At 48.7% G+C, this 25,288-nt stretch overlaps 1 protein-coding gene across 1 annotated transcript in view; it reads right to left on the reverse strand.

Annotated features, from left to right (window-relative positions):
• LOC119187099 (nuclear hormone receptor 4) overlaps positions 1–24,784 on the reverse strand; it is a 185,300-nt gene extending 160,516 nt beyond the window's left edge. Inside the window, exon 1 of the mRNA XM_075884853.1 lies at positions 24,524–24,784. The gene's annotated coding sequence lies outside the window, so the exon portion shown is untranslated. The remainder of the gene's footprint in view (positions 1–24,523) is intronic.
• Positions 24,785–25,288: the final 504 nt, after the last annotated feature.

The raw sequence follows: 25,288 nt of genomic DNA on the forward strand, positions 1-25,288 counted from the left end.
GTAATAACATTATCGGAAACGCCCCCACGTTTAAAATGCGCATATATACCCCATAAAGTGGATATGGGGGGGGGGGTGTCACATGCCAATACGCATGTGACCGCCGGGTCTTTCGCGCACTATGCCACCGCCGGCATCAAAATCGGCACCAATCATTGCTCGAAACATTTGTCTTCGAACGAGCTGAATGAGATTGTGGTAATCCACGGCAAGAGGGCGTGAGTGACGAGCGGCGGTGGAAAGTCACGGACGACTGCCTCGATGAATCGGTCGCTGAGTGCCACCCGCGACGCGCGCTCCGCCGCCGGCGGTGCGGCAAGTGTCTTGGGCCGCGAGGATGATATGCAGATTGACCTTCTCGACAAGGATGACGGCGCTCTCGGCAGAGAGGGGGGCGCCTCCGTATCAGCGGGCTTCAAATAAGGTCGGCGCGATAAGCGACACCATTCCGATGCTCGAGCCGTATATCCGCGGGCGTGCCTTGGCAATCGGCCAGGCTCAGTCGCGGGGCCAGATTCTTCAAACTGCGGGGCACCCCACGACGCGTCAATGGGCCCCGGTTTCGGACTTGAACGTCGCAGACTTGACGGCGAAAGGCAGACGTCCTCGGTTGGTGGGCCAACACGTTATAGCCGACTCTCGATATATGTGTAAGGCCCCGGTGTGTCATTCTCGCTATAGTATACCCGAACACGCAGCAACACGTATGGAACGTGTATGGAACACGTTCCATACACGTAGCAATATTCTTGGATGAAACAGTACCCCGATGAATGGCGCGGAACGAAAAAAATCACAGCATATACAGGGAGGGAATCATGATGAGTGGGGCGAAACATCCATACGTCCATCCGTGCGCCTGCCTGCCTGCCTGCCTGCCTGCCTGCCTGCCTGCCTGCCTGTCTGTCTGTCTGTCTGTCTGTCTGTCTGTCTGTCTGTCTGTCTGTCTGTCTGTCTGTCTGTCTGTCTGTCCATACATGCGTCCATCCGTCCATCAATCCATGTGTCCGTCCATCCGTGCATGCGTCCATACGTCTGATCGCGTTCGAGAACACAGACGGCACGCGGGTAACACCGACGAGACGCGAGCCAAGGAAGCCGAGCGCAAGCGTCTTCAACGCGCCCGCCACTCTGCTTCGTCCATGCCCCACCGACAATCCGCCACGTAAGGCGACTATCCAGGAGACTGAGGGAGGCAATCCTTCCTCGCGTACCCAGACACAACCCGCACAGCAGCCAATCGGAGAGTAGCGGTACAGCGCTATCTAGAATATCCTCACTTAACTGCAGTTTGTATGTACTTCTAAGAGACAGCGCCGCCAATTATACTGTTCGAGAGATACTACCTTCCTTTTTTGCTCGTCTCTTCACTCGGTTTCTCGTCTCTTCTCTCGCTTACGCCACACGCAGGACAAATACTAAGAGGAGGTTCACCCTTAAAATTTTGGATCTTTCGGCAAAGATATAGGTGATCAAAACAATAGATGCAGCTACGTTGTAATACGGCCATACGAGTATATATACTAACCTGGTGTTGGTACACCTATGACGTTTCAAATTGTAAAGCGTCGTCCAGGAAGCATTATAAGACAAGAAATATATTAAAGTTTTCGTCGACAACGCCGTAGTTGGACTGAGACTGAGACGACGTTGGTTTCATAACAATGGACAACCAAGATCAGTTAGCACTAGCCAATATTTATCATCGTATAACCATCACTATGCTTGAAGATCACTATCCAGAATTAACAATGTGTAGCCACCTTCAGCCAGTGTGAACCGACGTGACGAGGTACTCTGCCGCATCCTATTCCACTTCTCGTTTGGCCGCCATAGTGGAACAGTGGCTAAGATGTTCGGCTGCTGACCCGAAGGTCACGGGTTTCGACCCTGGCCGCGGCGGTTGCATATTGGTGGAGGTGGAATGGTAGAGGTCTGTGTTCTGGGTGATGTCAAGGCACGTTAAAGAACAGCAGATGGTCGAAGTTTTCGGAGCCCTCCACTACGGCGTCTCTCGTAATCATATGGTGGTTTTGGGATGTAACCCCCCCATAACATTATTATTATAATCATATCGTGGTTTCGGGAAGTTAAACTGCAGATAATAACATTGTTTATTTTTGCTAAAAGCCATGACACAATGCGTCGCAATGTGCACACACACACACACACACACACACACACACACACACACACACACACACACACACACACACACACACACACACACACACACACACACACACACACTGTGCATTAAGTGTCAAATGCAACCGAACTGCGAGTGATTGCTTTGCGTTTGTGTCTCCGCGGCGGTGGCGACAATATTTCTGTTTCCCAGTTGGCCGCCAGCAGGCTTTGAGGCATCGTTGTAAAGTGCGCGGCCGCGCGCGAGGCCCCCGCGTGTGGAAAGCGGCCGTCCTTCCCAGCCAATGTATCCTCATGCGTCATCGTGGCGGAGGAAACGGCTCATGCTGGAGTAGTTTTCCGCTCCTATTGCAACCGCTCAAGGAGCCGCGGGTCGACTCCGCGGCTGCGCAGGCCAGTCACGTCGCACCTCAAGGTAGATTGGAGCCGGTATGTTGGGCCCGCTCGCGGCCGCCTTGTTTGCGGAGGCGCGATCCTTGCCGAGTGCGGCGCTACCGCGCAGAGGTAATGTTCGCGCCCTGGGTCGACGCCTCCGTAACTGCTCCCCAGGTTCCCGTTAAAAACAAATAGAGGGGGCTTGCTCGCGCTGAGCGCGGAACACCAGCTGCTCGTTCTCTCTCCGACGGGAGATGATAAGACCCGAAGAAAACAACCTTGTTGACACCACCCGCTGGCCGGCAGTTACGCCGTCATCCAGCTCCGACGCACATAAAGAAAGGTCACATATTTCTCTTCTTTAAAAGAGCGAAAATAAAAGAAACGACACACGGGGCTTGCAGGAAAGTGTCTTCGGGCAAGAGCTGCCCGGATCATGTGAGGCAGCGCGCGTTGCCGCCGACACAAAGAGCGGCGCCGACTCGAGGCCGGTGGGTATACGTTGCGGCAATCCATCACGCTCGCCGCTATGCGATCTCGCGAGGGGCACGCGCCCAGAACATGGAAGTTTGTGCACGCTTCGCGCCGCACACTTGTGTGCGTTCTATCGGGGCCACAGATTGGTCGGCGCCCGAGTGGAGTGCGCGCGCTCCGAGTCATTTACCCGCCTCGACAAAAGTCCAGGTGCGCGCACAGGTGTCGTCGACGCGCGCAGCCGGTGCTTCCGCATCCAGCCTGCGCTTTGTCCGATCACGAGTTCGCCACTGCATTCGCTTAGAGTAACCATGCGCTATGCTACTTATCATCTCTTAAACGAGTACTGATACGATTTGAACTGGGACATTGAAAAAAAAATCACAGCCCATCCCCAGAGTTAATGATAATGAGTGGGGTGAAGCTTCGGAGGATTTTATCCGTAAACCATGAATCCTCAGTCTGTCTGGCTGTGTCCGTCTGTTCGAACTAGGCGGTCACGGATTAGATTTGTGAGGTTTAACGTCCCAAAACCACCATATGATTATGAGAGACGCCGTAGTGGAGGGCTCCGGAAATTTCGACCACCTGGGGTTCTTTAACGTGCACCCAAATCTGAGTACACGGGCCTACAACATTTCCGCCTCCATCGGAAATGCAGCCGCCGCAGCCGGGATTTGAACCCGCGACCTGCGGGCCAGCAGCCGAGTACCTTAGCCACTAGACCACCGCGGCGGGGTGAACTAGGCGGTCACGTACCACGACGAGCTAGGAGGGACAGACCCATGGCTTTAAGAGCTTTGTCCCTAGAATGACATTTTTATGTTGTTTCCTTTGTGTGCAGTGTCAAAGCTCTTCACACACCGAACACAGAAAAGACGATTAAAATATTTTACTTTGATTTTAAAGTTTTGTCATTGACCACTAGTGGGCCAGCTCCACTGTAATAGCAATTATCCCAACTAATCATGACAGTTCCTGAGCTTGCAAGCTCCGCGTACCGCACACCAGTAATCACTTTCAGAGTCAGTGGACGACAATTACCTCATCGTTGTTTGCGTGCCCTACGAGCGGATGAGATATTCTGTTCTTAGGTCACCAGTTGCTGTCTTCTCCTGACATCACACTGTTATGACACGTCACTCAGCAGTCAGCCCCTTGATTTGGAAACAAAGTGCTTTTTTTTTATGTAACAATATAACAAATATATTTGATGTATTACCAGGCGCCGCAATACTGGTTTTTGATTTCTCGACACCAGTACTTTTGAAAGCAATAACCTCAAAAAATTTAAAATTCGTGTCATCAACCTTGTAATGGGTAATGTTTTTCCACGGTGCAAATAAATAAATAAAATAAGACATTTATAAAAGAAATAAAAGAGGCAGGAAAGGCTAGCAACTCAGTTTAACTGAAGCAACGCTGCTGTAGGCAGAGAAAAAGACAAAATGATATTCCATAAATAAAACTGTCATCGTGTGCGAATCATGAAGTAGATACACAGTACCACTTGTATATTAGTATTAACATTCTTATAAGAGTACATAGCTAAGATTACTGGACAGCAGTAATCAATAGCCAACAATTAGTACATTTTAGTAGACCATTGGCTAAGATTATCCAGTGCTAGTTAACGATCAGCCAGCATTGACAGCATTGATCAACAATAGTAGACTATAGCTAGCCAGTACTAATCAACATTAGGAAGTGCAGTCATTAAGGGAGTGTCATGTACGTCGTGTGATTTACATTCGGTCATGAATGCAGGTCATGCTCATGCCTACCTCAACGAAACAATTGCCAAGACATCTTGTCGTTTACATGATTCGTGTCCCGACATGTCATTCGTGTTTGTCAAGTCATAAACTTTCCTGTCTACGTCAAATGAAACGCCCGCAGCAGCTTCCTCGTGTACAGGTCGTGTTAATTACGCCATTCATATTTCATGATAACATGAAGCGTACGCAACGTGAGTCATGTGTTCACATGCCATTTATCTTTGTCATATATGGATGTCATGACACGCGCAGTCCGCCACGGTGGAGCAGTGGTTAATGCGCTCGGCTGCTGAGCCGAAGGTCGCGAGTTCGGCCCCAGCTGCGGCGGTCGCATTTTCGATGGAGGCGAAATAGTAAAGAAGCCCGTGAACTATGTGATGTCAGTGCACGCTAAAGGAAACCGGATGGCCGAAATTTCCGGAGCCCTCCACTACACGGCTTGTCTTATAATCATACCATGGTTTTGGGACGTAAAACCCCAATAAGACCCCCGTAAAACCCCAAGCGCAATACGAGTCGAAGGTGACAGCCATCTTCTCATTCTTCTCAGTCTATGTAATGATCCTCCTTCATCCCCATCGCCAAGATTTTATACCCCTAATATAGTCTCTCGTTGCCGTCAGGGTAGGAGGCATTCCGAGATTCCTATACGTCTTACCTGGTTTTAAACGGCTTGCGTGATTGGCTCGCCTCTGACCAAGTGAAATGTCATGTGACGTCACAACATTTGAATAAGTGTCACGTAATTATCACGTAGTATGGTGACGTCATCGCGTGATTATGATTAATTTGGCTTCACTCACTCTGACGCAATTTTCGTGTTTGACGAAGCACCTAAGGCTTTTTTTTTTGCCTCAGAAGTAAGCTGGGCTTGGTAAACGTGGTCCCGTCGAGAAGCATATACAACCCGCTCGGATACAATACCTAGGGTGGTACACAGAAGGTACAGTAGTTTATACGGCCTCAATAGCGACTTCCACTGCAGAAGGAATGCAGCGACATTGTATCATGAGGATACTCAGATGTCTCCCGAGAGAGCCTCGTATGAGAACGAACGCACATGGTGGACTGTCCATACGTCTTTGTAAATATAATAGCTTACTTGAGTCATAGCGATGTAGCTCGGCCATGAACACAAGGAGGAAATGATGCATGTGCATCTTCAACTTGTAATGCGCTATCACGTAAGACACGGACTGAAGAAAACGAAATACAATGCAGGGCGATGCACAATCGCGCAGCCTTACTAGCATGCATTCATGCATTTGCAGCGTGCTAGGCTGTGTGTTGCTTGAGATGGTATTTGAAGATAAGTAGATGAGCGTCGTAATTGTTACACAAAATTTCGGATCATTCACACTCACGAGCACAAATGGAAACGAGACAATGAGCCTAATGGCAGATATGCACGTGCGACTGCAGCGGGGGACCCAGTGAGACGTTTTTGTTGGCACATTTATGACACTACGCGTAATCGGGCGATCAGCGTCGTTTTTTTTTTCGAGGTCTTGTATAAGGGCAGCGGCAAGTCCGTAAAGATGACAACCTTCAGCGTGCTTAATTCCTCTTCCACGTGCCTCAGAGCAAGTACCTGCCTCCATGGTCGAGTGGTCATGGCGCCCGCCTATACTGACCCAAGGGTCGCAGCACCGAACCCCGGCCATGGCGGTCGTATTTCGATGAAGGCCAAGTGCTATAGGCTCGTCTTCACATATTTATGTGCACGTGAAAGAACGCCCGGTGGTAGAAGTTTTCGTAGTCCTCCGCTACGGGCGTTTCTCGTTATCATATCGTGGTTTTATGACCCAAAACGCAAACGATTATTTATATTAACTCAGAACAAAGTCAGTCACTGCCATCTTCGTAGTTATTAAGGAGGCTGGATCGAAGTCTCGTAGCGCAACGAACACCTTCGATCACGAATAACGTATTACCGAAAATGTACTTTTGTATTGGGAAACACCAATCCACGCTTCAACTCGTCTCCGACCGGTCGAAAGTGGATCTTGTTTGTCCCCCAGTGCCCGGTGTGCTAGAAGATTCGCGCGGTAATTAACTCGTAGCATTTGCTGAGACAGTGCTTGAAAGGGTGCAAGCTTTGGTCTGGAACACTGTGCCAGGTTGCGTTATTCCGTACTGATCACTTGGGGAAAAAAAACTTTCTCGTTCTAAGCCCACACTCCATGTGAAGGAATACCGAGATTACTATTTACTATGATAAAGGCACACTGATTTCCACTGCAGGTCTCTTAGTCAGTACAATGGCACCCATCGATTATCAACAATATTTCCCTCAGTATTTTCTAGCGTGACATCATAGTGTGGGCCAATTGCTATGCAGCTTCAAACAAAACAGCAGCAGTAAGCTTCGGAAGTGAAAAAAAAAGATCCCTTTGAAAATATATAAAAAAGCCTAAAGTGCAGTAATAATCCTTTTTTCGCTTGATTATTTACACATTACACCATCACCAATTATTCTAAAGCAGTCTTTCTGGTTGGCCATACCGGCTCTCTATGTAGCCGCAGAAACCACCAGTCTTTCTTGAGACGTTGATAAGAACCCACCGGCCATCGGTGGAAACCAGAAAAAGAGCCCACCTGGGGAGCACTAGCAACATTTTACGCTGCGAAACCTCGCAAAAAAACCCCCCAGAAATACGCTCGCATTTGACCATGACGAAAGTTCCGCTGGTGGAAGGTGTCGTCAAATAGTAATAATATCTGCGGGGGTTTTGCAGGCCAAAGCCACGATATGATGATTATGAGAGACACTGTATAGTGGATGGGTGCCGAAACTTCGACCATCTGGTGTTATTCAAGGTGCACTGACATTGCATGGTATGTAAAGGTCTAGCATCACACCTGCATAGAAATGCGCCCTCCGCGGCTTCCGATCGTACCGGCGATCTTCGGGCCAGCAGCCGAGCCCTGTAACCAGTGTTGAAGCAAGGCGGACATGCGTGGTGAACAAGTGTCCCTCTTCTCCTCTTCTGGATCTAAGCATAAAACAGTGTCGCTTCCGGCTGCAATCGTAATAGTGAGAAATTCTTGCACTTATTTAGATCATTGTGTAACACCCGGGTGTTCACTTTAGTTAACCCCCCCCCCCCCAATACACACACTCTACAATCACTATACTGTTAACGGCCATACGTTCCCGCAAACTCGCTGCTCGGGTATGTGCAATAAACGCTCATAAATAAAGTGACGCCCCATGTGTGCTTTGCTCGTTCCGCTCCTTTTCCCCAGACGGCTTGTTATAACTGTCAGCCGCTTTATACAGTGGAACAAATAAAAAACAAAACAAAACAAAGTGAAATCAAAAGCATGAAGCACGTAGCTGCAGTCACTGCAGCCAAACGCAGGCGCTTCTGGTGTCGGTCTCTTCCTGTAGTTTATCAGCTCGTCCTTATATTTATGCGTCACTGAATAACAGGTCTGCGTGACACGTTCTCGAACGGTAGTCGCAGACTATCAAGATAAACGCACAAAGAAAAATAAAGCGCGATAGTAAAATTGCTGGCTGTTGTGAGAGAAATCGGGCCGAACTCCACGCTAACGTGATGAACCAATTGATTTGATAGTTTCGCTTAAGGTGCTGCAGTATCAGGCGTTTTTTTTTCTTCTTTTCCTCGTTTAGAGCCACGTTACAGCAGACGCGGTACGTGCGTTGACTGGCAACTATAGCAATGAATGTTTCAGTGCAGGCATTCGTGTTTCTCCCACGAAGTTTCCACGGTGTGTGTGTGCTGAAAGAACGCACTGAAGTCCGTGCACTTGCTGCTGCGCAGCCTTTGCTCCCGAGGAACGACGCGAAAGTAAATGCGTTGGGAAGCGGGCCGCACGCACGCCCACGGCATCTTCCGTTTCCTAATTTCCTTTCACTTATGACTTCCTCTCGTTTTCAACGTCGGCTGGTCTTCAGTTCTATTGCTCGCATATTCTCCGTGTGTCGATGTGGACATTGGTTGCAGGCAGCCATCACATTGTGGGAAACAAGAGAAAATGTCTCATTAGCATACACGGCGGAGCAGTGACGAAGATGCTCCCAAACGTCATCTTCATCATCACCATGTTGATGCTTCGTCATTGTCACTATAGTGATCATGATGATGATGTCGATAATCCTAAAATATGTATGTAGAAATATACGGATGCCCGTTTATTTTCCTCTTCCTTTACCTAGGCTTAATTTGGTGTATCAATATTTTAGAGCACAGTTCCCAGGCGTCCGTTCCTACGTCGAGCGGCGTCGGCGTAACCGGTAGAGCGAACGAGGACGAAAGAGAGCGAACGCGGCATCTGTCGATATCACGAGCCACTCGCCCCCAACCTCGCTCTCTTTCTCCGTCAGGCACGCTGACCCCTCAGTCGGAGTCCGTGCGCACGCAAGGCTGGCACGTGACGTGCAGCTGCGACTGGCTTCGCTTGTGGCAACGGTGCTGCCGGCGTTTCGCTCGGTTCGAGACACCAGTAGTGCACGGCAGTTTCAGTGACGGATATCATAGTGCTGATAGCCAACACATCAAACACAGTTGGCCCAGCACGAACCCGCGCTCATAATTTGCATTAGGCAGTACCGTAATCATCGGCGAATTTTTTTCGTTGGTATATAACGTGATTGCCTATACTTCATCAAACTGCTGTGCTGAGGGACCATCAGCCATGAAAGCTGAATACTCTCATTGAGGGGAAAGAATAACTGATAGACAAGAACCAGGAGCGAGCTCAATTGACTGTATATCCTGACCAGGGGAAGGGGGAAGGGGAGGATAAGTTCGCGAGAACAGAAAGTCCGTTGTTGATGCCGCCGAAGTAGTAAGCAGCGAAGCGATAATCAGCAACCAAACTGATTAATCTCTTTACTGTATAATTTTCCTTGAGACCATTCGACCAACTTAAAACGTATACGTGTTAAATAATCGATAATATATTGATACGACATGTGCAGTTGTGGTGTCTGTTTTCCAGGGACGCACGATAATTGAAGAAAATTCCTAATTGATTGACTGATATGTGGAGGTTAACGTCCCAAAACCACTATATGATTATGAGAGACGCCGTACTGGAGGGCTGCGGAAATTTCGACCACCTGGGGTTCTTTAACGTGCACCCAAATCTGAGCACACGGGCCTACAACATTTCCGCCTCCATCGGAAATGCAGCCACCACAGCCGGGATTCAAACCCGCGACCTGCGTGTCAGCAGCCGAGTACCTTAGCCACTAGACCACCGCGGCGGGGCAAGAAAATTCCTAAGTACCACATAAAAACAATCGCTGTAAAATATATTATTAGACGGAGCAGTCTGGCTTCCATTTCCCCAAATATAGAAACGACAAGGCATGTCAGACGTGTAAAGGTTTTCACAGCAGAGCGGCTAGGCTCGAGGTTCGTTGTGTGTAGTAGATAGAGAATTATCATCGCCATGAACTTACACGGGCTTAATCACCACCCAAGCACTCCGCACAGACGGTTAACAAGGGAAGCTGAAACGGGCAGCCATATGTACAGACCTATTCCATCTCTGTAAACAGCGTTAGGCGTCATCGACACACTGAGGTGCTCGTAGCGACGTTGCGATGCGTTGGCTCCGCGTCGCCTAAAGCTCGCCACCGCCCTCTATGATGACGTGACAAGTGGCACAGCAGCCGCAAAGCTGCCTCCGAGCACAACGCAGCGAAGATCCTCCCGCGTGTAGAATATGGGATAGGTCTATAGTTTAGTATAGCCAGGGTTGGAAAAGAGAGTAAAAGACTAGCCATGTTCCCACCAGCCCTGCTGTTACGCAGCCTTGCGTGACTCTGCTAATTTTGTAAATATCTGCAATATTTCTTGACAACGACAGTCTAACTACCCTATCCTTCTTTTTTCTATATCTTGTACAGCTTTAAACTTCAACTGAAAGAAATTTTAACCCTAGATAAGTGATCGATGAACCAAAAACAGCGGGGAGACTAGAGTGCCGAGCACATTCAAGGCAGAGACGACGGGCTTTGACAATAATACCAGTCCGCCAACGAAAGGAGCTTCGCAGCAATAAAATGAGGGGGTCGACAAGTCCAAGAGCGCATCCTTGTTCGATTACGTGTTCCCGAGTCAGAGGCATTCATGATGCCGCCAACATCTGGCTCAACGTTCACGCACAGATGCGGGCCTCTGCGGCTGAGCGTGCGTAGCCAGAAATAAGCTGCAACAAGCACCTGCTCAGACGTATCATTATTGGGTTACCGTTGCCGCTTCCTGCCCCGTTTACTTCAAGTTCCAACAACCGCGACGAAGGAAGCCAACGTGTAGGCCCGTCTTGAACCGCACTGTACGATAGCGCCAATGAACCCGTAGCTGCCACACAGCGCCTTGTGCGCTACGCCTTTTACGCGGTGTCGTCAAAGCGACCAGGAAAGAAAAGGAAGGGCAGTGAAACGCCGCTTTCTCGTCCTTTCCTTCCTCGCTTTCGCCTCAAGACGAGAGGGACTCGACAGGGGAAGGAAAGGCGAGCGGCGTCGGGCATTCTCCTCTGCTACCTCCGCGCGCGTGGGGCGGAAGGAGTGCGCGTCTCTGGTGGCGCCCCCTGGTCACAGGCCGCCGCGAGGCTTATCAGCGTCGTCTCCTCCTCGGACGTGGGCGCGCGCCGGTGCGGGTCCCGTTATTTCTGTCGCACGTGGCGCCGCGCACTGAGCGCCAGAACCCCGCTGCTGCCGCAGCGGCCCCGTCGGCAGCACCCGGAAAGCCATTTTAGGCGCTGCTCTCCAGCACGTACCCCCCTCGGCACGCGGTAGTGTCCAACCTTGGCAATTTGCTGTTTCTCCCGTTGTTATACTTAAGGAGGGGGAGTTGTTGGTTTCGGAGGCACTCTTTTCTCCTAGCCCAGTTATCGCAGCCCATTTCTCCAAGGGGCGAGCTCGAGGCCGAGGTACCGTTTACACCGGAAGCTCCAGCTAGACGCGAGGCTTTCGCCAGCCCCGCGTCGCCGGCAGTCTTAACATTCCCTTCAACGTGAACTCTGCGACTAAGAACTCTGTAGGCTGACTCATGTCTGTGGCATAAAAATTGGAGCGATGAAGTTAAGTGCGAGCAACTTGTAAAGCCTTGTGTTCCTATTTCTCAACTCCCCAGTGCAGGGTGGCCAGCCAAACGCTCTACTGTTTAGCATACGGTAGGTTAGCACACTTACCAGAGTTTTTTTAGTTTTTTTTCAGTGGTTGCGGGCGTGGGGCCAACTACCCAATCTGAAGGGGGGGGGGGGGGGCAAGCACATGTGGTCGCAAGCCATTCTGTGATCTGTATGGCTTGTGAAAAGACCAATACGGGGTGGCACAGGTCTGATGTGCCACCCCTTGGCTACGCCACTGCTATATACGCCATCCCCACCCCTCCTTTTTTGTTTTCTTCTGTCATCTCCAATGTCTTGTGTGCGTGCGCTGAGAAGCGGGCATATAGGCAAAGAAGCGCATTTCCGCAGATCGTCGCCGCTAAGTGAACAGCATCCGCCTCTTGCTGCTCATTCTGGCGTTTCCATTTAAAGCAAGCAAGTAGGATGGCACGCTTGGAATTGCACGACGGAGGGAAAAAATGAAACCGTGGTGGCGGATAGAGGAAGTTGAAGTGCAGGATCGAGGCAAACAGTGAGAAACTTCACCCACGAGTGGAGCAGTGAGCCTAAACAGTGCAGTGAACTCGCAGCGAGAGGAATCTTGCGACGATCGCGATGCTGTTCAGGTGCACAACGCAGCCAAACTCGATGGGAGGAGCCCAGTACAGTCAACCATATTACACGAAGTCAGCAATTGCGCCCGCATGGGTTTCTAGATGGTGTCGTTGTTTCCTATGTGACACTATCAAAAATGCCAGAAAACATTATGTCGGTCACACGACCCATGGGCTGTGCGTGTCTGGTTAAAAATAGCCTGTCACTTTGCATAGTGACTCCGTTTGTGCACGAGACTCACGAAACGCGGTTTATTTGCTTCTTTTTTTTATGCTACCTTAAGCACGACGCCTAATGTGTTTTCATCCCGTCGTTAAAAATATACAGGGTTTGCAGGACCCAAGTTTAAAGGCTATAACGCCGACAGGCCAAAACTGACAATAAAAACAAACAAAGAAGAATGAGCCAGGAAGATATCGAACCTGCTATCACAATTTCAGGCGCTTACACTAAACGTGAATCGGGGTAGCATTGAAAGCAACCATAGGTGGGATGCTTCAGTTAAAACTAAAAGGATGCAAATGAAACGTCTCGGCATCGCTAGCCCACCGGGCACAAACGTCTGAAGTATGTCGAACGCACTTTTGAAGTGTATTTATGTCGAGCACGCAGTGCTGGACAAAACATCTCACGAGCGATGACAGGATCTTTTTCATTATAGCACCACCAAACTTTGAAGCTATGGGCCTATGATATCAGGTTCCGTCACTTTGAGCAGCCCACTACTTTTGAGCGGAAAATTTATGAAATAAAAAAAAACTGTTTTCTGATTTTGTTGTATACATGGTCAACATCAGTGAATCCGTGAAGCTTGTACTACGCAAGATAGCTTCCTAATACATAAACCGGCCTTCATATATCTGTCAATAACGGAACCGATAAGCCCGTAACAGAGACTATTGCTACAGCAGAGGCCAAAGAGACCAATCGTAGACGAAGTAGGTGACATTTTTTTTTTCGTTAGAATGAACGGGGAAATAGAGCTACGCATCCGGTGTGCTTTGCTTAACAAAGCTGTGGTCCCCCTCACTCTTACGTGGTATTATATTGTGCGTATATACACATGGGACATTTGCACAATTCAAGTGAAGGAGGACACTGCGTCCGCCTCCATAATCTATCATCTTGCGATTGAAATGCTATCAGAATTAAAAATAAATGCGAAAGCTGAGTGAGCTGTAGCGATGAAATTTTCGCAGCGTGAAATAAGAAAAATAGACAGGAAGGCATACGCGAAACGATGTGTATATAGTTACGCTCAAACTGCGGAGTAAATGCGAAGAGCCCTCACTGAGGTGGCTCAGCGATACCCGCAAAAGGTCTTCGTACTTTCATAAACACATCACTTGTTGTCTCCATTTATTTGCTTAAGAGCGGCTAAACATGGTTCCTAGCGAATAATACTTGTAGATCAAATTTTCACTGCCTCAAGAGCCGGCGTTGTTTACGGCCATTTATCCATCGATACACTGCGCAGAGGTGAGTGCTGTTCCGGCTACGCCACGCTATTGCTTCTGTACACTTCCTTATCAGCACTTCGTTTATAACAATACAACTGCAGTCCTTCTCATGTATTTTTTAAATTGTTTTCTGTATTTCTTTCGCAGCCCTCCCGTCCGTAAAGCCTGTCCAAATGTCACGAACGTACCGGCAGCGGCACAGCTTGTTACAAGGAACTTCGTAGTCCCAGGTGATGACGATGTCAGTCTCAAGTTCCTGCGCAATATGGTCGATGGCATAAACGACAAGCGGCGACAACCATCAGTGCGCCTGCTGTCTCGCGCAGAAAGAGCAATATGGCGAGATCGGCAGGAGTCCGGTGCCTGTCTTATATCCCCACTTTGGCGTCGTGTCGCTCGGAGACAAGGAAACTACAGTTTCCATGATCCCCATCTATGTTTAGAGTGTTATATCAGCGCGTCATGCATCACTGGTTGTATTTCTGTGCTTATTTTGCAAGCTACGAAAAAGTACGGATCAGTGTATGCATGTTTCTATTATCGATGCTCAAAGTTATCATACACATATTTAAACATATATATTCATCTCAGACCGGCATACAGCTGAGAAACATCGCAGGAAAATAGACTTTGTGGACGGTGGCGAACCGGCCATTTCCTCGTATTTGTTTGGCCAAAAGTTGTTTTCGTCTCCCTGACAGGTACAACAAATAACGGAAGTTCGACGTTACAACCCTAGTTTTTACGGAATCCCTTGGTCTGAGCGAAACGCACGTCGTATTTATTATTCGTCGTCGGTGGTCTCTAGAAACCGAAGCAGTGTGAACTTTACTGAAAATTTGATGATATGAGTAAATCGATCATCAAATAGTGCATGAGCTTGAGTGTCAAGACGAATACTGAGGCACGACCCGTTGTGAGATAACACCGCAAAAAGTTCGCAGGAAACACGTGACGTAACTTTCAACGTGTTTTACGAGGACAGGCGTCGAGGAATCGTTCACCCCGCAGACCCCGCTACTCCGCTCAAACAACGGTTCCCCTGGAGGGAAGCTTCGTGGCTTTAATGGAGGTGCCTCCAACGGCGCTTCCTAGCAACTTCTGACCTGTAAATGTTTGCTAAGCCCGAACAATCTACATTCAAAAATTCTAGCGTGGACGCATGTCGGTCAACCAACTCGCCTTCGCAGGAATTGTCGAGAAATAGCACTTCTGCCGAGCTGCACAGGTGTCTAATACTCCCGCTGGAATTGAGGTAGGTCTTAATGCCAACGCTTTTTTTTTTTTTTTGTGCTCATGTATATATAGGGGTCAGCTATTATAGGCAGCCGGCCGAGCGTGCCAAACCGCTGCGGCTGCCTTAGTTTTGGTGGTGGCCGGCGGATAAGGGTGATAATCGGAGGCTTGCCCATTTGGTAATGAATGTGCACACAAATCACCAGCAAAGCTGATTATCGGTACCTTCCCCACAAGGTGTAGACCAAGGGAAGTGGAACTGTGGCCTGTCCCTTGCTATTCAGGCGGCGTGTATGGGACCCCTATAGCATTTTGACCGATGCTCTCCGAACCTGTCTGCGGAGAGCAAATTGGAATCTCGTCTTCATGATTAACGGTTTTAATTTGTCACAACCATCATCCCCCGAACGAACAGCAACAGGATTGATGTCACGCGCGGTTGCATATTTTCACGTCTAATTTACCGATTGCAGTGGGCCCAGTGTATTAAAAAAAGTGGGTCATACATATGTGATCGAACCACCATATTTTGGCTGTTCAAGAGTTGCTCCGCTGCATGAAGCAGCTTTTCGTTGTGCGGTGATCAATCCGCTTAGGTATGTCTCTCTGCGTGAGTAAAAAAAAGAGTATACGCTGAATTACCTTTAGAAACAGCAATGAAAAATAAAGCGACGCACGTATCACGCCAACTTTCGCATTAGAGAGGTACGGTGTCTGTGGCCTCGTCCCCATCGTGGACCGGGCCAGTAAATACGTCGTTGTGTAAAGTTACAGGATACTTTCATATTCATGACCTTGTCTTCTATATATAGCTTTGTTTTGAGTATGGCTGACAATTAAGGTTTCTAACAATTGACTGCGACATTTGTGTACTTGCGGCCACAATCTGTCCGGACAACAGGCACAGTTCTTCTTTCGGATTCACGACACATGACACTAGCTTTATTTTCATAATTTAGGCCCTGGGTATTTCTTATGTACATAGGCGAACATTTATTGCTTTGAAAACACGCTCATGTGCTAAGAACACGCGTTCCTGTGGCTGCTGGAAGCCTTTGACGCCGCCAACTGCATGTCCCCGAAGAACCAATTTAAAAAAAAAAGGGGGGGGGGGGAGGGAGATATATTTTTCTTAGCGCAACTTCAGCGTATATACGCTCAGGCTCCGTGGCTATAGCTTCTCGAAGTTAGGATGGTTCACCATTACAGCGTTTTGTGGGTTAACCAGAAAGCTTCGCGGCACAGTGTGACAGTAATTACTTTATCAAGTAATTCTACATGCATACGTATGCCTATACATAGTATTCGGCGTTGCCTCGGATAATGGGGAGGTAGCCTGCCACAAACGGGTTTTTTTTAACTGGCCGACACAAAAGCAAGCGAATTGATGAACGTCATTCCCGACATTCCTGGCTGGCTCGGCCAATTTATCACAAGCTTAGGAAACTAACCGCGTGCGCAACTGCATGCTAGCTATACGACGAGAAACGCCCGCGTTCCGAAGCCCTTTGCTTTTGTTCGCTCAAATGTTCTTGTTTACTAGTTTATTTTGTAGACTTAGTAGGCTTGTAGGCTTGTTTTGTTGCGTGTACAGTATACTCACGGATTGAAACACGGTGCCATTTTTTTAGTATAACGATTGGCATGATCAATATCGCGATAACCGCGTCTTGTCACTGCAAATATTGCCGCTAAAGGTAATATTGGCTGTGATGTGTGTGTTCGAGCCAAATCTATGGTGCTGGGACATTAGTGATCCTGGAAACAGAACTGCATGTATTACTTACAGTCCTAAATTCTCGACAGAACGCCAATGCAGGTTTTTTGTGAGCGGGAGTTTCGAGCATCCAGTACCAGGGAAGCGCAAAAAGAAATAATAATGAGTAGGTAAACCATACTGCTTGTTACAGTTGTCAGCACTGTTGATGCACTGTATGTATGATTTGCAAATGAAAGTAGTATACGAGGAGAATAATAATCAATGTGGCTGAATGGTAGTATACTGGGGCTGGCACGGAGAGGACCCATAGGTTCAAACTTCGTTCAAACTTGAATAATTTTTCTCATTTTATTTTTCTATTTCGTGCGATAGCAGTTACCGACACACCGGTGGCGGCGGCGGACAAATACGGCACCCTCGTTGTGACCTCATAACAGCTTTCGCTGTAAAACACCGCCCACAAACTCAAACCAAATGAGTCGCAATGACCACGGTTTTTAAAAGAAAAGGGAACGGAATTTGTTTTCACAAGCCATTTTGTTCTCTGCGACACTGTCGTGCCAACGAGACATCATGGTATCAACGGTGTTCGTTTCGCCAGCGATCGGAGTTCTAGAGTGATAGGGAAGGCCAAGCGTTAACGAACGATAAGAGAGGATGGAAGTGCGCTGTATACGTGTGTAGAGTGACATGGAGCTGCACTGGAGATGTATCTATTGCATGTTTGTAAACAGCGGTAGGCGCCATCGACGTACAAAGGCTCGTGTAGCGACATCGCGGCGCGTATACAGGCTCCGGCCAGCCTATGGCTCGTCACCGCCATCTATTATCACGTGACAACCGGCGCAGCAGCTGCACAGCTGCGTCCGAGCTAGTACCACACTGTACACCGAGCGCTGCGCGTCGGGGCAGCCTTCCGCGCGTGTCTCGCGCAAAGGGCTTTGTCCGCCTCCGATGATGGAGCACGCTGCGGGAATCTCTTATATAGACACTTTCGCTGTTTACAAACACAAAACCTAAACGGCTTCAGGTTTTATCCACCGACATGGCCTTTACTAGCATTGGCGGGGAACAAAGGCCTTACTTTGCGAATAGTCCACTCAATTTAACTTTTCTCCGCCTGACTGGCCAACTATTTCAGATATAGTTTCTGCTAAGCTACGTACAACATTAAAAAGAGTTAGTCCTCAACTTTGAACTCATTTTTCTTTACATGAAAGAGGAAAAAAAGTTCATCCTTACTCCAGCGTAACTTGAAAAGCAGGCTTTCTGCTTCGGTGTTAGCGATAATGGAAGTGACCGGAAGTTTCTTGGGAAGCAACACGTGATGCTGCTATTGCAATGTTGAAACCGAGCGAAAATACGAATGGGATTCACGTGTGCCCGAGTCTTTCTTGAGCCGTTGTGGATCGACTTACGTGACCAATTGCGCCACGCCCACAATACCTTAGTTGTTCACCGTTTGCCCCAGTGTTACCATTTGTACAATGTACACAGTGCGCTAAACTGCGGCGTTTAAGTTGTCGAAAGCAATGCGCTCTACGACGTTGTCTCTTTTTTTGCCCTAAAATTCCCAAACGTGAAACGTAGTTTGCAAACAAGTTGTGTGAAATCGATGCCAGCACACCGGAGATTGTTAGAATGCGTATTTTGGCGCTAAAAAAATGGTCATATATACACCACCTTTTTACCACCAGAATTAGTTCTTAACGATTGGGTTTGTTGAATAACACGGTGGCGTATTTATACAAGTGACAATAAAAATTTCGACAAAGCATACACAGTGACCACGTAAAGTTATTATTAAAAACTCAATTTTATCGCTTGAGACGATAATAAAATGAATGCTTATACGGTGAAAAAAATACTGTTTCAGGCCTTCAAAAAATAAAATACTGCTTGCTTCGCAGCTACGCTTCCGCATATGCTGTGGGAGTGCCCGGCACAGGACAGACACGCTAACACCACGACCCTTTCGTCGAAGCTCCATGAGGCTCTGTGGAGCCCCGCTCTCGACGACCAAACCTGGAAGACCCAGCACGCCCGTGAGGAGGCGTCGAGGCAAGCCCTTGACGTCCCCTCATGGGAGGCCTAGGTCCGGTTACCCAAACCTGCTGGTTTCTGACAATAAAGTTTATTCTTCCTCCTCCTCCCTTGAGAATCAAGAATCGAGAAATGGGAGCAAATAAATAGAACTGCACCGCTGACATGAGGTACGTGCATGTCCGAGTTTGCAGGCTAGTCTCTTCTTCCCGCACAAAAACACTTGGCGATTACTTGTGATGCGTAGTTTGGCAGAGCAAAACGTTCTTTTTTTCCCTTTCTTAGAGATCGAATGGCGAGGCAGTGTCACATTGTTTGGGGCGATTGCCTTTGCCTTAGTGCGCAGAACCTGCTTTCCTTTTGGTTATTTTTTTTCTCGGCCGAGCATGAAGTCATTATCTGATCGATGGGAGATGGAATTTCACCTCAACGAACCATCATAATCTTGCATCACTTTTCGCAATAGGTAGTTAGAAAATATTTAGACTATATACATGCAGTCTATATACCGAATCTCTTTTGAAAATTTTAGAGAAATATGTTCTAAACAGTGGCGTCGCAGGGGGTTGAAGGAGGCTGGGTAAACCCCGCCACATTAAGAACACTCCTTCATTGAAATCAATCAATGAAGGAGTGTTCTTAATGTGGCGGGGTTTACCCAGCCTCCCCCGAACTACCCACGCCAGAAAAGAAGTCCAGGCTACGCCCCTGCTTTCAAAATGTTCTTGTCCTATGTCTTAATGTTCAACAACTTTCTCAGTAACAGGGTAAAAAATACGTAAAGCGTAGCCTTCGCAGGCAAGGGGAAACATTTTTTTTTACAGGGGCCAACATTTTGCGAAGTTTCGTTTTTACAGTTTTCCTCACCACGCTATAAAAAGAGAGGACCGAAGTAGTTAGGATCAATTATATCAAGGTTCAGCGAGTATTTTTAAAGGAGATATCCACAACACTGCTTTTTTAAATGACTAACCAAAACGTGGAATTGAAACAACTGACACAAAGCACTTTTGGGAGACCTAGTGACTCTATATATTTGCATTTTTCACAAATAACACTTTTTTTTCTCCTGTGAAACTAATGATGGCGTCATTGCGTCTGCTACGTAAGCAGCTAAATACAGGTCATTTGACCGAATGGTAACCATGCATCGCCCGGTCGAACTTCTCGGAAAACATCGGCAAGAAAATCTTCTACAGTGTCGCTCAGATTTTCGGTGTTTCGACAGCGGCAGTCAGTCTTTGTTGAGGTCATCACAAAGACAGATCTCCGAGTCGAAACACGTTATTTAGCCTTGTCGTTACGGAGCAAAGCTTCAACTTCCTTTAGTCAATACGACAATGTGATGTAGCTCTGTGGAGAGAAACGCACGAAGAATTAAGGACATCACTTGTTTTGTTCTCTTTGTGCTTAGTCCTTTGTGTCTTTCGCTCAACGCAGCTACGTTAGAATTGTAACTAAAAAAGCTTCGAACGTGCTTTCTTCTCCCCTGCTTTCTCTATCCGCGACTTTTTTTTTGTTTCCCTTCTTTATATTTTTATTTTCTGTCTGTTGCGTTATGATTGAGAAATCAACCCATTATGTAGAAAACATTGTCGCACTCATTCCTTCTTCAATTGCACGGTAGTCTCTGAAATCTTGCAAGGTATAACACGTTTGATCGTACCACAATTTTCGCACTTCGGGTAGCGTCAAAGGTGGTTGATCTTTAACAACTGCAGTCATGCCGCATCACGTAACAACCGGCAGGCGCATGACCAATGCGTTTAAATCGGACGCTATGTAAGCAGCGCCAAGAGCCAACACAACAAATACGCACATTTCATAATAAGACAACGAACGATATAATCACCCACTCGACCACCGCAGCCTTCCACGTATCTGAGTGGAACTTATATAAACCGCGTATAGATGGGGTCCGAGACAATGTGTCTTCTACGAATTCGTAGACGGCCTTTTAGTTTTCTTTTTTTTGCGTTTTCGTAACGGTAGAGACGAAATTGCTTTACCGCGTGGGTGTTTCCACATGGCGATGCCGAATGCCGCTTGTGGCGTGGCTGTGTAACGGACACATGTGGATCTATCTGATTTGTTTTGTCCTCGATGACAACCGCAACTGTTTACCATATCACTAGCAAGCGTTCTCGCACATTCCGCAAAATACGATACAACGCTCGTAGCGCGCCCATGGAGCACATTGCACCAGTATTTGTGTAGGACGCTTCCATCTTGGTAAGCCGATCCATAGCTGGGAATAGCGGTGACCAATGAATTGTTTTGTTTTTTTCTTCTCTTTATCTTAATCCAACCGGTACCAGCCTCGCAAACGTTGCAGAAAAGAATGAGCAGAGAGAGGACTTTTGTGGACCATAAGCACCGTACCATTACGATCAGAACGTGACAAAGAATTCAGACTTGCTGTGGAGAGATGCACAACATACATGTATCGGATTGATGCTATGAAGGATTTAACATCCCAAAAATACATGTATCGGAGCTGAAACAAAGCGAGCAGCAGCAAGAGCAAGTGAATCACTCGGCTAAACTGATTAGGCTGCGTCCAGAAAGCTACGGACGTTTTCGCGATGTCTGTCTATTCAGGAAAATAAGACAGATAATGAGAGTCAACGTTCTGTCTAATCAGGAGAATAAGACAGATAATGAGAGTCAACTTCAGAAACATAGTCGGGTGTTCAGGAGATTTAGTAAATTTAGGTTAATGAGACCGGCTAATTCGATAACACGCACCAAGTTACCGCGGGCTTGCAATCACTCTGCACGTTAGACGCTTCCGCCGACCTTTATCTAAGAAGTTGTTTTTTTTCACTAATTCAGGCTTTGCTATAAACCCACGAAAAGCCGCCTGAGTTTGAGGTAGCCAGACAAATTACCAGTACTATCGATAATAAACATGTATGCGTCTGCTCCGCCAACATAAGCTCAACGACGAGACACGACTGGATAAAAGAAGTAAATATTTTAAAACAGAGACCCAGCAAAGAAAGCGAACAAACAAGTCGATTCCAGGCCAACCTTTTGCTTCAGAACATTGACGGAAGTATTTTGTGGTGTGTACCTTGTTGGAAATTCTAAACGGTGCTGAGGTGACCTTTTTGGAGAACTTTTTCCTGCACTTGCGCATGGAGATGTGACGATGCGACCACTCTGGCCAGTGTACAGTTCCCGTCCCAATAGTGTTTTCCTTCAAATTGAGCTTCTCGTGCGTACCCGTTGCTTATTCTCATGACGTATTTTGGGAATCTTGCTCTGTTTCGCGAGACTTAATTAATCTTAGCTGTTGTTGGTTGCCCACTTTCACTTTTCGGAAGTAATATTAGCTGATGCGATGTTAATTCGCTGCTTCACAGAGCTAATAATTCGGAAACACTCCCGTCTGCTCTTTAGGGCTCCGCCATCTCTTTCTTTTCTAGGCCTAACATTGATGACTTGGAACGGGCTGATTGATTGATTGATTTGTGGGGTTTAACGTCCCAAAACCACCATATGATTATGAGAGACGCCGTAGTGGAGGGCTCCGGAAATTTTCACCACCTGGGGTTCTTTAACGTGCACCCAAATCTGAGCACACGGGCTTACGACATTTCCGCCTCCATAGGAAATGCAGGCGCCGCAGCTGGGATTTGAACCCGCGACCTGCGGGTCAGCAGCCGAGTACCTTAGCCACTAGACCACCACGGCGGGGCGACTTGGAACGGGCCGTGAGGCGCGCATAGAGCTTTGTTCTCATTTGATAAGACTGCGCAATGAGCGATTTTACGAAATGTACGACGAAGACCGAAAATAGACGAAAAAAATATGTTTGTGTGACCCACTTTTTGTGGTGTACAGGGTTATGTGTCATTGCGATCGGTCACGTTTAAGGACAATGTGTGCAGTCGTGCAGGCACGTGTGAGGTCGGGAATGATGCGAAGAGATGACGTCAACGCACTTCCACCAATCACCTTGTGTGTTGACGTAAACGACGTTGTGTGTTAGGCGAAATTCACAGGAAACAATTCGGATCAAACATGCACACTGCCCGCGCCGTCAGTCGGAGTGACCACGTGACATCGCGAGGTGAAGGACGGGAAGGCTCGAAGCCCCCCCAGAAAGGCAAGCCAAGGTCTACGAGAACGAAACCTTGCGCCGCGTTCGGAGGTCTCGTCATGAATCCGCGTGCTTTGGCGAAGCTGCGTGCGCACAATTTGTGCGGCGAACACATATTGCCGCGCCGCTATCGAGCCAAACATGACTCTCCCACTTTTTCCCCTCGTATTGTCAGAACAGCTTGCTCCGCCAGCTGCGTGAACTAAATACGCTATCGACGTCGAGTAGCTGAAAGAAACCTTGACGCGAAGAGTTGAATGGACTTTTGGCACAAAGATGGAAAAGTAGAGTGGCCGAAAGAAAATAGAAGCTTTCCTGCATGACGTTACGTTATTAAACACGTGCCGCGGCATTGAGGATCCGCTCACCGAAATCGCGGAACGGACGCATCACACCGTCTCGTGATGGCGGCGACCACAACGTCCGCAGGTTGTTACGGCTCGCAAACGTGCTCGTGTATACGTGACGCTAAATGAACGCCATCCACTACCGGTGCCTTTCTCCGTTTCATTTCACCGGGTTGTGCAACGAGCACACGTCATCCATGGCTGATGCATGCACGACACACGAGAGAAGACAGCAACAAAGGAACGCTGTTGAACGCGTGTTCTTGGAGCGCATATATCACAAACACGATGGCCGCCGCGCTTATCTGCACCGTAGTGCGTAAGCGATAACAGTGTGCCTGCGGTGTGTGTGTATCACAGAAAGAAAATTTCGAAAGCAGAACGGACAAACACGGTTTGCCTGCCTCAACTCGCTGTCCTTGGCTCTTCCTTCTCTCTTGACTCGAGAGTTTCACCGGTGACGTCAGATAAGTTAAGGACGTCGCCCGCTAAAAACGCACCGTTCCTGGCCGCGAGTGCAGCGCCATCGCGCAGAGCCCTGCCACGGCGTTTTGTGTCGCGAGCGTAGCGCACGTGAAAGCAGCCGCTCGCGAAGTGCAGATAGTTTGTTTGCTTACGGAGACCACCATCTCAATAAACAAACAATACATCTAAACCTTTTTATTAGGCGCACCAAATTGCCACGTCACTTCTCAGGAAGCGGCGCCGCCCCTGAACGTTTATGCCTAAATAAACTCAACGAACTACTCAGACCAAGGAAGTCATGAGTGGTGATCATTAGCACGCCCTTAAGAACTTCCGGTGGCAACGTGACTTGGCGAAAGCGGAAGTGACGTAACGTTCACTTGAATATCCAGACAAAGTAAGGCACAAGTGCACGTGTTGCTTCGTAGATACAAAGGGTACATGAAAATGAAAGGAACGGAAGGGTTAACACCACCCTGCTAATTATGTGCACTTTGTAATCTTTTAGCCTGCAAATTAACACCGACCAACGTTCGGCGTCGTTCTTCCACCCGAGCACACACAGCACGCACAGATCCCGGAGCGCCGCTTGCCGTCGTGCGGCGGCTGGACGAGCGGCACCTGTCCGTCCGCCGGCACGGTCTACCGCGCGGGCGACTCACCTGTGTTTCATGTGGGGCCTGAGCCCGGCTGCGCGGGCATGCCGTGGAGGGAGTCCGTATCCAGCGGTCGAGTATCCGCGCGTGTCACGTGTTCATGGCGGCAAACGCCTGTCGCACGAGCACGAGCAGAAGCCGGACGAGCAGGCGACAGCGCGCGGGCGTGAGCAGGGCCCAGGGCAGAACGGGGAGCAGGGCGCACGTGGACAGGCAGAGCAAGCACGGGCACGGTGGCCGCATGGGCGCGACAGGCGGCAGCCGGCGCTGTGGCAGGCGCGCCAGAGGCGGCGCGGGACTCAGGCGAATCTGGGTCAGCCGTGTCAGGGCCAATGGCGGCTGGACGTTTTCACTGGCAGTGGGTTCGTCGACCGGCTGGCCCCGATTCGGGCCGCCTCCTCGCCCGTCCCACTTGCGCACAAAGAGGTCACTCAACCGGCCGCCGCCAGAGAACCTTGAAAGCCTCTTCACTTTCGTGCGCGGAGGAAACGCACCTTGCTTCCTCTTCCTCCTCCGGCGCGCGGAAACGCTGTGTTTGGCCCCCGCCGCCGAGCAAGGTCGCGGTTATCCAAGACCTTCCTTCCGGACGGCCACTAGTCCTTCCAACGAGGGTCCTTGGTGCACGCCACCCGAGAAGCAGGTGCGCAGCGAAACAAGACGTTAGTGCCCACTTCTAGCAGAACCCGGCTGTCACTAGCGGCAACCCTTTCACTGTGACCAGGCTTGGATGTGCCGTTACTCTTGCGGGTGCACCATTGCGCGGCCACTCGC

This window comes from Rhipicephalus microplus, unplaced genomic scaffold (assembly GCF_043290135.1).
Source record: "Rhipicephalus microplus isolate Deutch F79 unplaced genomic scaffold, USDA_Rmic scaffold_49, whole genome shotgun sequence".
NCBI classification, from domain to species: Eukaryota; Metazoa; Arthropoda; class Arachnida; order Ixodida; family Ixodidae; genus Rhipicephalus; species Rhipicephalus microplus.